General features: G+C 38.8%; 1 protein-coding gene and 1 non-coding gene across 2 annotated transcripts in view; both read left to right on the top strand.

The window, feature by feature from the left end:
* Positions 1-13,906, top strand: part of PLS1 (plastin 1) — a 125,651-nt gene that overhangs the window by 29,943 nt on the left and 81,802 nt on the right. The window lies entirely within an intron of this gene.
* Positions 12,740-12,903, top strand: LOC142447482 (U1 spliceosomal RNA). Its single transcript, XR_012784181.1, has one exon. It is a non-coding gene; the product is annotated as a U1 spliceosomal RNA (small nuclear RNA).

Raw genomic sequence — 13,906 nt, 5'->3', positions numbered from 1 at the left:
GGTTCTCTCTGATGCCAGTGGGTTTTTTGTAGAAGTGGACAACTTCTTGAACAGATGAAAATGTCTACAAGATTCGTGCACTAGTGCTTGAAGACTGATGACAGATCTTCGAGCAGATGGGGAGGTTATCAGGACTATCTTGGAGATTGGTTCAGCAAATTTTAATGGGAGATTCGGTAATTGACTTGAGTTTTAACTGACCAGGAAAAAGAGCATCAAGGGTAAGCATAGTATACATTGAAAGGACGCCTCTAAAGCAGGCCAGACTTTTCCCCAAGGCCACTACTGGTGACAAAACGTAGGGCTCATCTTATGACCCTGAAAGCAAACATCAGTCAAGCCAGTGTCAAGTGCAATCAAAGATCAAGACAATGCTCATTTGTTGTTTTGATGTGAGGGGGATAGTGCATTTGTAGTTTGTTCCACTAGGTCAGACTGTTAATCAAGCTTCCTGTTTAGAGCAGTGGTTCTCAACCTTCCTAATGCTGCGACCCTTTAATATAGTTCCTCATGTTATGGTGACCCCCAACCATAAAATTATTTTCATTGCTAATCCATAACTCTAATTTTCCTACTGTTATGAATCATAATATAAATATCTGATATGCAGGATGTATTCTCATGGTTACAAATTGAACATAATTAAAGCATGGTGATTAATCATAAAACAATATATAATTATATATTGTGAAATATTTATTTCTAATTACAAATAAATGAAATTTTGTCTTGAAGCATGGTATAGCATCGGTAACAGCTTCACACCGGGTACTCATATGTGGGCATATCTGCATGTGGGTGGACCCACCTGGAAATAGATAGAGGAGCGGTGTCTCGGTTCTTAAGACCATTGGAAATAATGTGTTTTTGATTATCTTAGGCGACCCTTGTGAAAGGGCCATTCGACCACCACAAAGAGGTTGCGACCCATGAGTTGAGAGCCGCTGAATTTGAGGTTCTGAACAGATTACATAACAGTGTGTGACAAAAAAGGCCTGGTTTATGTCAGACTAGGGCCTGGTTTTGCCACCACAACAATGCATTTGTTCAAGCAGCCATCTCAGTGTGCCACTCTTTGGCAGAAAACAGCATGCCTCTCTTGCCCCACGTACCTTACTCACCTGACCTCATTCTGTGGGACTTCATTTTCCCATGAATGTAAAGGACATGAAAGGACAGTGATATGATGATGTAGAAGAGATGAAGAAAAAAATGAGGGAAGTGCTGTCAGCCATTCAAGCAGATGAGTTTAGAAAATTTTTCCACAAATGGAATAGCAGATTTGACAAATGTAGTAAGTGTAATAGAGAGTACTTTGAAGGTGATAAGTTTGTTTTGTAAAATAAATTTAAATACATAGCTTTGGAAAAAATTCTGGGTCTTGTATATATGCTCTATTGGAGGGCAGATTTATTTAAGGAGAGCTATAAAATCAACATTACCTGCCCCTGCCACACACACCACACTCCTACCCTTCATGGCATCTCCCAAATGGTAGCTGTTCCATACTGGGGACAATCCAAAGCCAAAGTTATAAGAATAAACTGTTCTGAGTAAAGCACTTCAATTATTTACTATTGCTCCTCTAACAAATTGCCATAGATTTAGCAACTTAAACTATACAAATTTATGATCTTACCATTCTGTAGGCTAAATTCAAGATGTCAAGATTACTGGATTACTTTCTGGAGATTCTAGGGGAGGATCTTTTTTTAAAAATCATTTTATTTGGGGTTGGGTGGGGGGCTCTTACAGCTCTTATCACAATCCATCTATCCGTCCATGGATCTTGTCATTACTCTCCAGGTTATTCCAGAATTTAATTTCTTGTTTTGAGAACACCATTTTCTACCTGGGTGTGAACTGCAGCCTGTTTCAAGGTTCTAGAACCCGCCTGCATTCTTTGTCTCTTGAATCCCTTCCTTTATCTTTAAAGCCAGCAGTAATATGTATGATGACTACCTTTCACATTTCCAATCTCTCCTCCCCCTCCTGTTTTACCTCTCTGACCCTACAGAGCACGGTTCCACAATTTTAAGAACTCCTGTGATTAGATGGAGCATTGGTGATGTAATGGGTTACAAATTGGGCCCCTAACCACTAGATCAGCAATTTGACCCCACGAGCTTTTCAGAGGACTCAAGATAGGCTTTCTTCGTCCTTAAAGATTTATAGTCTCAGAAACCTACAGAGTCAGTTCTACTCAGTCCTAAATGGTCTCTAAGGGTCAGAATCTACTCCATGGCAGTGAGTTTGATGAGAATGTTTAGATTTGGTCTCCATCGGTAAGCCAGGATAAACCTGATCATCTCCAGGCTTGTAACCTTAATCACATCTAGGAAGTCCTTTGGGTCCTCTATGGTAAAAGTCACGAGTTCTGGGAATCAGGGACATCTTGGGGAATGGTGCCCTTTCAGAACTGTGTTAACAAATATGACAGCAGTGGTTATTGCTAACTAGGGCGATTAATGCCAAACATTCATGCTGCCATAAGAAAAGGTTCTTTAACTGAATATTTTTCTAATTTGGAACCATTCCAGTACCAAGTGTAGCTATTAATTCAGGGAAATATTTTCCAAGATGAGAAAAGGAGGACATTTACCCAATTTTCCCAAAAGCTGAGTTAGCATGACAAAGTGTCCATGTCTTCAGCCAGTCTGTCTCAGGATATTCTTGAGTCTTTTTCTATCGTGTCTTCATAAGTTTGTACAGCATGAAAGCCAGCCCTGCAGCATCTTTAGGATATAATAGATACTCAACAACTACCTATGGAGATGATCTGAATTATGAAATTTTTAAAAATTGAGATCAAATCAGCACATTTTCTTTGAAATTTTGAGGCACACAGTAGGTACTTAAGGGGGAAAAACAAAGATAGCAGTCACCATTGTGCATGTTTTTACTGCCTACCACAGCATCCCATTGGAATGGGAATTGTTCTTTATAACAGTGAAGTGGATCACATATTAGAGAATTGGGATTCAGACTATAATCAGGTCCCTCATTCTTCATTTGCATGTTCAACACATTTGCAGAAGCATTGTTTCTAAAAGTAAAACATTGCAAATCTTAGTGGCAACGAAGGGGATGTTTAAATAAATTAATGAAATGGTCCTAATATGCAAAATTAGGTAGAATGAAATACATATTTTCAAAGAATACTTAATGATATGGAAAATTTCTTATTTAATGATATGTAAAACGGAACTAGGACACCAATTTTATTTTTAAAAGAAGTATATTCATAACAGGATACTAATTTTGTTAAAAGATGTAGCAATGATGAAACATACAATTTTCCTCTAGTTCTTGAATGCTCCCCCCCCACTATCATGATCCCAATTTCACCTCACAAATCCAGCTGGACCGGAGGATGTTCACTGGCAAAGATAGGAACTTGAAACACAGGGAATCCAGGACAGATGAACCCCTCAGGACCAGTGGTGAGAGTGGTGATACTGGGAGTGTGGAGGGAAAGTAAGGGAGAAAGAGGGAACCGATTACAAGGATCTACATATAACCTCCTCCCTGGGGGACGGACAGTGGAGAAGTGGGTGAAAGGAGAAGTGGTGTAAGATATGAAAAATAATAATAATTTATAAATTATCAAGGGTTCATGGAGGAGTGAGGAGGAGGGGGAACAGAGAGGGAGGGGGAAAATGAGCTGATACCAAGGGCTAAAGTAGAAAGCATATGTTTTGAGAATGATGATGCAACATATGTACAAATGTACTTGACACAATGGATGGATGTATGGATTGTGATAAGAGTTGTACGAGCCCCCAATAAAATGATTTTAAAAAGATGTATTCATATACAGGTACCAAGAAGAAAGACAGGACATTCATAGTATATTGGCCCTGGTGGTTTCTGAATGATGTGACTCAGAGGGATTTAAATTTTCTAATTTTCAAAATATTTTTCATTTTATGTATTTTAAAAAATCAGAAAATAATCATCACACAGAATCTTCCTCCCTCTACTCTTTAACTCCTCTTTTTCTCTTCATATCATTCTTTTTTTTTACATTTTATTAGGGGCTCATACAACTCTTATCACAATCCATACATAGACATACATCAATTGTATAAAGCACATCCGTACATTCTTTGCCCTAATCATTTTCAAAGCATTTGCTCTCCACTTAAGCCCTTTGCATCAGGTCCTCTTTCTTTTCCTCCTCCCTCCCCGCTCCCCGCTCCCTCATGAGTCCTTGATAATTTATAGATTGTTATTTTGTCATATCTTGCCTTAAAGAGCACCCTGAGGCAAAGAATTGCCCTATCCTGATAATGCTGGGAAATCCTTAGGGAAGTAAAATATGACATACATATTTTAGTCAAGAGTTTGGCAGAATTCTACACAACTGTAGTAGGATCACAAAATCCATACATGATCCTTCTTGCAGTAATGAACTTTTTGATGCAATAAATGTTAATGATCCCTCAAAGATAATGTCCTCTGACCTCTAGATTGCTGGCTGAGGCCCAGGCAAGGGAGCCTCAGCGTTGCAATGAGAGCGCCAGGTTGTCTCCACATCACTGGACCAGATATATGCCCTTAACTTTTCTTTCACTTTCTGAAGCCGCTTTTTCACATGCATTCTTTGCTTTTATGGGTCTATCATAAAAGATGTTTTCAGACTTCTTCAGAGGGTTGATCATCAGTGGAAATGGATTACAAATTTTATAAATGAACCTGTTAGTACCTGCTTTAAATAAGAGGGATTGTACTAAACCCATCAGGTTTTCTCTAGCTTTGACATTTATAAGTCTGCATAATGGTCCCAGTTAGCCATTCAAAGGAATATTGTACGTTTGTTTGTAATGAGTCCAATGACTAATACAAATTCAATCGGGTATAAATTTTGTTTGTTTTGGTTTAACAGAGTTGTATGATTGTCTCCAGGAATTGCATTGTCTCCTTCATTGCTTAAGGATTTCTCACAGGATGTAAACCACTACCTTTTCACAAATAAGTGTCAAAGGACTATTTAATTAAAAAATAAGGTGAAAGTCCAGGGGGGTATCCCTGTTACACACACACACACACACACACACACACACACACACACGACTGCTTGAGTGGACTTTAAGGGGCAAAGTGCCTATCACCAAGTATTTTGAAAATTACTTAAGCCGCTCAAACTTTTTATTGTGAATTAGGTGGGGTTTTACATATCAGATCATAAGTTTTACATTCAACAACTTAAACAGTTTATCAAACCTCCTAATGAAGTCCCCTGTACCTGCTCCCCCCTCCCCATCTCCCTCTTGTAAAATATAATCTCCATCGTCAAGGTAATATCCGTCTACCCTCTAGCCCAGGGGTCAGCAAACTGTGTCTCAAGAGCCATCTGCAGCTCTTTACATATAGACATGTGGCTCTGAAGCAAAATTAAAAATGAAAATAAAATTACATTCTGATAATGGAGATTTCATTCGTTTATAAAAACTTATTGTGGCTCAGAAATAATTTAAAAATTGTTGCGAGCGACAGGATTGGTTCTTCTATCACAAACGTTTTCTGAGCCTCGCACTAGCCTATTGCTTCCTTTCCCACTTTCCCCTTCCACCCCTGGTAAGCACCCAAGTCCGGTTCTTTTGTCATGGAAACCTTTTCTTAATTTTTATTTTCGTAACAGTGGTCAGCTCTGCATTGCACTCATACGTGCCCATTTGTGGGATAGTGTCTTCCCAGCACCACAGCTATAAACACACAAATGCTGATGACGTCTGCATTTTTGCCTCTTGGTTTTTTCATAGTTGTAAACCACACCCAAGTTGCAGGTTGGCGTTTCTGCTGAGAATGAGTTCTGTATGGATTAAAGTCTAGTTGTAGGTGGGGCACTTTTCAGTGACGAGTCGGCTTGTTTCAGCAGAGGATTAGCACAAGGAGAGCACTGCTGTGAGAGCCCAGCGTGGAGTCCTCAGGGGAGACTGCCAACAGCAGCAGGTACACAAAGGCTCTTCTGTGTGTTCCTAGCGGGAGTAGAGTCAGCCTTTCCACCATTGCTCTTTTCTTGATTGCTTAAATTCAGATCAGCTCCCTCACAGTAGCTTCTTTCACTTTTATAATGTTTTGATCAAGACTCTAGATGGCTTTGCATAATTAATGTAAGGAATAACCATGGTGTGACTATTACAAAATTCTTAATCCTCAAGTTTTTCTATTTCGAAAGCATTTTGAATCAAAAAACAGTAAAGTCATGGTTTTGGATTGGGCTTTAATTTTGCTTTAAAAAGAAATATGCTTTTTAGGAAAATGCTGAAATAATTGAATGTACTCCTTTCTCTGCACCATCTAGAATGTCCTATAGATTTCTGTGAAGCCTGATTCTGTCAAAGTGATGAAGCAGATCTCTGTTTGTATATAGCGGAATCATAGATAAGTCTCCCCCTCCTTTTTTTAACCTGATAGGATTCCCACAAAAATATAAATACTTGGTAACAGAGAATATCTGCAGTGGGGAGGATGGGTTATGATTATTATTCAAGCATGTGAGGACTGAAGAAAATACCTAAATTAAAATTATTTCTTTATTATGCCTTTTGACATTTGAAAGTGCCAAAGACTTACTTGGAGATAAGTCTCTGTGTGAAAGCCTTTTCCACTACACTTGGGAAGCAGCCAAAGGCTTTCAGAAGATAGTTTTCTTATAAATTGTGTACAAATAAGCATGTCACCCTTACTTGTACATATTTTTAACAGCTTCTAAAGTTGACCAAAGAATTGTGTAGCTTTACCCTACACAGCCCTGGAAGCTTCCGCTGTCTTACTGTAGCTGTTTCCTTAGTAAAGCCAAAATCGAGCAGTCCCTGAGCATGTGAGGCTGAGGAGGGCTTGAATGATGCATGTCGAGGAAACTTGGATACTGGTATCACTGACCATTTGCATAGGTCTTCGTGCCAAAGAATTAAAGACTCTGAGTTTTCTGAAAAGAGGCTAGCTTTTTAAAAAGCCAGTGTGTTCCTTTTGTGCAGTGACCTGAGCTCTCAAAGCCCCACACAGAGTTAAGACTTCTCTGCTCAGCTCTGAAACATCCAACCAGTTAAATATACTTGTAAGCTTCGTGTAATGGAGTTATTTCTTGGTTCTTCTTGGAGAAAGAGCGCATTTGGAACAATGAACCTTGGAACACGAGTGCCTTGAGAAAAGGGGCGTTGCTCTTAACCCCCCTCATGGTTTCTTTAGCACCACTGGGAGGCAGACCTCTTTCATCATAAACCGTCACCTGACTGTACTCCGGAGGAGGGGGTAACATTCTTATGATCCCCACTTTAGATCAGTTCACTACCCAAAGCATGACATGTGATTCCCCTTATTATGTTTCTTTGCATAGCTACAAATGTTACTAATGGCCTGGCCTTATCTAGCCATTGAAAAGCCTGAATTGATGCTCATTTACAGACTCTGCTGTAAGAAGCCCCTATTGTTGAGGGCCCCAATAATTTGAGCCCCGAGAGAAGGAAGCAGTACTTGGGATGCACTGAAAACACAAACATCTTAAGTTCCCAGAATATTATTCTGAGTGCCTGGGTTTTTTATTTTAGTGTATGTGAGTGTGTGTTTTATTCTAAGTACTGATTTTAATTTCTTAATTGTGTCCAGTATGAAAGAAATTTACCTCGTCCTTTTATTAGAATGTACCTTGTAGGATTTTTTCCTCTCTTTGCTTCCAAATGTACCCAACTCTGTTCATTCTTGCAGCTTAAAAGAGAAGCTGGTGTAAACCATTAGGAGCAAAAATTCTATTTCTTTGTCTATTGTAGCAGGAGTGGAACATTTAGCTGTCTTTCCCTCTAAGGCTCTAGATTAATAACCTGTAGGTGTTTAGCCCCATGAGTCAAAAAAGTTGGATTATATGCCACTTCTAGAGTATGTATTTTAAACCCCTTATGATCAAGCGTTACTTAATATATAATTTACCTACATTTACAAAGCATATACCAAATAAAAATGTGTTAATTAAAGCACTTTATAATATCCTTTTTTCAGTCTCATGGTTTAATATACTCACGGTGCACTGTTCATTGTTAATGACAGTGTGAAGCTGTATTTTACATTGTTTTGATAATTTTGCTTTGGCCTGATTTATGGTCACATATGCCTCTGTTTTATTTTCTGTTGTAGCTGATGACAACTCTTGATTTTTTTCAATGCTTGCATGATAAATAATATTTTCAGTCCTAAGTTTCTTTGCAGGCATTTTTTTTAGTTTGTTATTGTTAGTTGTATTGAGACAATTTCCACTCATGGTGACCCTAGGTGTGTAGAGTAGAATTGCACCATAGGGTTTCCAAGACCTTTGGGAAGCAGATCTGTCTTCCAAGCCCCTCTGGATGGGATTGAACCACTAACCGTTTAGCTGAAGGTCAAATACTTAACGATTGGCACCAGCAGAGGCTCTTTTTAAGCTCCCTGCCAACTTAGAGAAGCTATGTTTGGTATCATCTGAGTAATAGAGCCCCCTGAGTCCACATAACCAACAGATGTGAACAGCAGAGTGTCACAAATGCAGACATTGAGCAAAGGAGGAATAAATAGCCCACTGCTCAGTCTTTGCTTCGTGGAATGTCCACTCCTTTTCTGGATCTCTCTTGAGCTTTTGTGACATGAGGACACCAGTCCTAAGAACTAAGCCAGCATGTTAGTAAAATACATGTATTAAATACTTGTAAAACTAGCCCATCACTCCCAACACCCAATTTTATTTTCTGTTTCTGAAATTTAAAAACAAACGCAAGCAGTTCTCGCATTTTCTTTCTGACTCTAGTGGAGATCAGTTATTGTCCTTGGTAACTAACTGTGCTGTGCGGCCTCAGTTTTCTCATTTGTAAAAAAAAGAGTGTGTTGCAATAGAAGATAGGGTCCTTTTTCTGGGATTTTACCTAAGAACTCATCACTGTAAGAACTTCTCACTGCTTGGACACAATCTTTTTTTAAAATCATTTTATTGGGGCTTGTACAACTCTTATCACAATCCATTCATACATGCATTGTGGACACAATTTTTATTAGAAAAATTACTCAGCAATGTGAAGGATTTGTGTTAGGGTTTGTCTTTTAAGTCAAGATTTTGTAAGTATTTTTTGCACCCATATCACAACACAACAAACTTCCTTACTTCTCAAGACCCATCGAGTTTTAACATCACCCCTTTAGGAAAAACTTTCTCATTATTCACATTTGAAATGTTTGCTTTCTCCTTTTTCTTCTTGTATAATTCTGTTTGTACATTTATTACTGGACTCAAATTATGATTATATTGCTCAGTTTATATCACAAGCCTTGCTGATTAACTGATTGTTTTTGACTGACCATGTTGAATGCTGTAGAGAACATTGAGAATAAGTTCTACAATAGATTTTTTAAAAATCATGTTTTACTACCTGCCCCCCATTCCACAGGAGCTTTAAAAAAACAGACACTGGGACAATAATTCCTAATTTGGCACCTACAGCCTTGTGGAAGGTTTGGGCGTGAGTGTATGTCCATAAACGGCCTGGAATCATCTGCAAACTCGTCAATGTATGTCTCTGTGCCTTTTTCTAGGTAGAGAGTTTATAACTTTTATTCTTTAAAATTCTGAAATGTTATTTTTGATCTCTTCTGTGGTCTTATCCAATGTGTGTAGCAGTCCAATAAACCTCTTGTATCCTGCCACTCTGCCATATTCCTCTATTGCTTCCAGTACGCCCCTTGTGGAGCTTTTGGGATTTTCCATATATAAAATCATATTATCTGCAAATAATGATAGTTTCACCTCTTCCTTCCCCAGATGAATACCTTTGATGTCTTTTCCTTGCCTTAGTGTGTGTGTGTGTATATATATATAATCATTTCATTGGGGGCTCATACAACTCTCATCAGCTGCATATATTTTTTTAACCAACATATTTTCCCAAGATTTTCTCATGTCACTTTAGATATCTACTTCATCTAATTGTTATATAGTCTTCATTAAGGAGGATCTTTGGTGACCTAGTGGGTCTGTGTTGTGCTGTTAACTGCAAAGTCAGCAGTTTGAACCCACCAGCCATTCCGTGGGAGAAAAATGAGGCTAAAGTTCTACAACCTAGGAAACCCCAAAGGGCAGATCATTCTACTCTGTCCTGTAAGGTATCTATGAGTTAAATTGATTCTAATGGAGTTAAAATCGCAGTTTGTTTGTTTTTCACACTTTTCATTGGATGATTACCTGCCCAATCATCCTATAATGATCTAGTCTAATTTTGGATATTTAGGTTTCCAATTTTTTAGTATTATAAACTATGCTATACTTTTGCCTCTATTTATTCTATAAGATTTCTTGGAGATACATTTCTAGAAGTGGAATTGTAACACATAGCGTATACGTATTCACCTTGTCCATGTAGACCACTTTTGGAGAGCAATTGGGCTAGTAAAGTTTCTCTATGCCCTCTCCAGTATTTGGTGCTAGTTTTAGTATCAATTTAATTTTTTGTAATTTCATGGATTTGAGATGTTTTATCACTGTTCTCATTCGCTTTTATAGTTTTATTTAACCTGTTAATGCCTTAAATGTAGGACATAACCCCATTCAAATTATACATACATGTATTTAGATGTGCAAATATACATGAATGTTTGTAAAGTGAAAATAGTCCAGAAGGCATGCTGCAGTAATTATCTCCTAAATGCTGCAGTAATTATCTCCTAAATACTGCAGTAATTATCTCCTAAACTGGGATTAGAGTGGAGGTAGGACTGACCAACTTTTACTTATTCCTTCATGTACTTCTGTATTATTTGAAGTTATTTTATAATGGATGTGACATAATTTAAATATATGTATGTAAAAACTGGATGGGCAGTTTAGACTTCTGCTTAAGGCCAAGGTGAAATACCAAGGCTTGAATTAATCCAATTTTCCAAGTGCCCGAAACAACAATAATTAAAAATTTTTTATATAAAAGGACAGTTTTCAAATGTTAAAAAAAAAAAGTACTAGGCAATAAAGGGCAGTGGCCCTTGGAGATAAGAAACAAAACCAAGGTGAGCCCTAGAATTGCCTCACTATTGTGCTGTAAAAGCATGTAGGCTACACCTCAGTAGTGGACCTCTGGGTTGAGAAGACTCTGCAGTGACAAAGGCAGCTGCTGCAGGTCCCGGGCAAACTACTGAAGAGGTGCGCAGAGAGCTACACAGCTCTGCAGACATGCCTCCACCCGCTCAGCAGGTCAGCACTTGTGTTTGAGGACACTGCCAAAGGACCTGGGAAAGAACTACCATATATACTCGTGTATAAGCCGAGTGTTTTAGCACAAAAAATGTGCCAGAAAACTGGGGTTTGGTTTATACACAGGTCAGTGGAACCCCAGCGAGGTGTAATTTGTCGCTGACCCCCACTCCAAGGAAACAGGAGGAGCGCCTCCATTATCTCGTGGGTGATTGCCATTTCTCCGCTGTTCATTCAAAGACCCGCTGACACTACAGGGCTTTGAATGTTTGTTTACTCACATCTAACCAATCAGAGACGTCCTATGACGTGGACTGCTCCAATTCGCAGAAGCACCTGTAGTGATTCACTTACTTACACCGGCAGCTGAACTGGTAAAGGTGTCTGTGGCTGTGATCCGTCTCTCCCCTCTGGCCTCTGTTAATTCACATCCTGCATTCCCCCGCCTGCCTGCACGCACGGACTTCCCCCCTCCTCCCGGCTAACACATTGCGGTGGGCTGGGGGGGGGGGGGGAGGATTACCATGAAAGTTCTTTTTCAAAGTCTTCTTTTTTTTATCCTATTAGAAATGGATACTCTTGAACCAAAACAAAAACGCTGGTCATATGAGGCTGGTTTCAAAATGAAGGTTATGTCAAAAGCAGAAGAGAGCAATAATAGTATTGCAAGTAGGGAATTCTGTGTTGACGAAAAGCAAGTGAAGGAGTGGTGGAAAATGAAGGCTGCCTAGGAACAGATTCCAAAAGCTAACAAAGCTCATTGTGGTTTGTCTTTTAATGGGGCTCTAGAGAGTGAATTGCATAAATGGGTTATGGAGTGTCGTCAAAATGGTTATTGCATAGCATGCATGGGAATCCGCATATGTGCTCTACAAATGGCTGCAGATGACAAATATAAAGCACCAGGCATTGAAAAATTTGCTGTGTCAGCAGGATGGTGTACCCGCTTCATGAATAGGTTTGGCCTACTATGTTTGAGACAAAGAACAAAGATTTCCCAGAAATTGCCACAAGACCTTGAAGAAAAAATTATGTCATTCCAGTCATTTATTATAAAACAAAGAAAGATTTATAATTATGACCTGGCAGATATTGGGAATATGGATGAAGCTGCCATGACTTTTGATCTTCCAAGAAACAGAACTGTGGCAAGTTTAGGAGAAAAAAACTATTTTTCTCAAAACCAAAGGAAATGAAAAAAAAAAAAACACTTAAACTGTGTCCTGTCATTATTTTTAAGAGAAAGACCTTGCCTAAAAAGATCAATTTCCCACCAAGAATTACTGTGCGTGCACATGTTAAAGGCTGGATGGATGAAGATGGAACAATAAAATGACTAGAAGAAATTTGGAATTGACGACCAGGAGCAGCCTTAAAGAAAAAGCCTTGTTACTTGTTTGGGATATGTTCAGAACCCACGTATTGGATGACATTAAAAAAATTGGCAAAATCTAGTAAGTTACTTTAGCCGTTATTCCAGGTGGGCTTACATCTGTACTGCAGCCTCTGGATATATCTTTGAATAAGCCTTTTAAAGACCTTACCTGGCAGGGGAGATACCATGATCACGAAGGTGGTTTTCCCAGGGCGAGGCTCACCCATTGCACTCCGGGTGTGCTGACCCCTGCGATTTCCCCAAATGTGGGAAACTCGACTGCATAATTTGTGGTAGTGGGGGACTGCGTTCGCGCTATCCCCTAAAAAAAAAAAAATAAATAAATAAAGACCTTGTGTGAAGGATATGGCATGAATAGATGTCATCTGGTCAAGCCCGACTAACAAAAGGAGGAAATCTCATGAAGCCTGACATAGAGTTAATAGCAAAGTGGGTTCGAGATGCATGGGAAGACATTCCAGAAGACATGGTGTGACGTGCCTTCCAGAAATGTAGTATTAGTAATGCTATGGATGGCAGTGAAGACTGTGCTTTGTATGAAAATGACAGCAGTGATGGTGATGACGGCGATCTCAGTGAGGACAGCGTCTATGATGACTTCACACCAGTTGAAGCTGTTCATTGGGATATGGATGATAAGGATTTTAACTTTACATTTTAGCTTGGTTGCTGATTGAGCTCAGGGAATAGTACTCTTAAGGTATCATTGTTGATACCTTATTATTTTGTGGAACCTATTTTCCACTTATTGTGCTGGTTTACTAATGTTAAATGACTTGTCCTTTTACTTATGTTTTTTATTTAAAATAAATATTTAAATACATTACCCCACTGAGGTCTCAATTTTTAGTAATTTTATTTTCATTTGTTTTGATTATTGTAACTCACCAATAGTTTCTGCATTTTCCACTCTAGGCTTATACTCGAGTCAATCAGTTTTTCTGGTTTCCCAGGTAATAACGAGGTACCTCGGCTTATACTCGGGTCAGCTTATATTCGAATATATATGGTATTTAAAAGAATTCAAGGAAGCAGTGCCTGGCAGTCACACAAGGTCAAGAATAATGCCCACCTACCAAATTTGGGAAAAAGTAATAATTTAAAAGCCTTTAAGAAAAGTACTCAGAAGCATCTTGCATGATGGAAAATAATTAGCCTTTCCGCCATACTTTTTCCATCTTGGTATTGTTGAGTTTAGATGAGGTTCTTCTTTGTTGTTAGTGAATTTCATTTGTTGTAGGATGTTTAGTCTCAACTCGCTAGAGGCCAGCAATACTTCCTCAGTTGTGACTCTTAAAAGGCGCCAG

Source organism: Tenrec ecaudatus, chromosome 4, assembly GCF_050624435.1.
Source record: "Tenrec ecaudatus isolate mTenEca1 chromosome 4, mTenEca1.hap1, whole genome shotgun sequence".
NCBI classification, from domain to species: domain Eukaryota; kingdom Metazoa; phylum Chordata; class Mammalia; order Afrosoricida; family Tenrecidae; genus Tenrec; species Tenrec ecaudatus.
The sequence above is the reverse complement of the archived record's forward strand: the minus strand, read 5'-3'. Positions and strand labels throughout refer to the sequence as shown.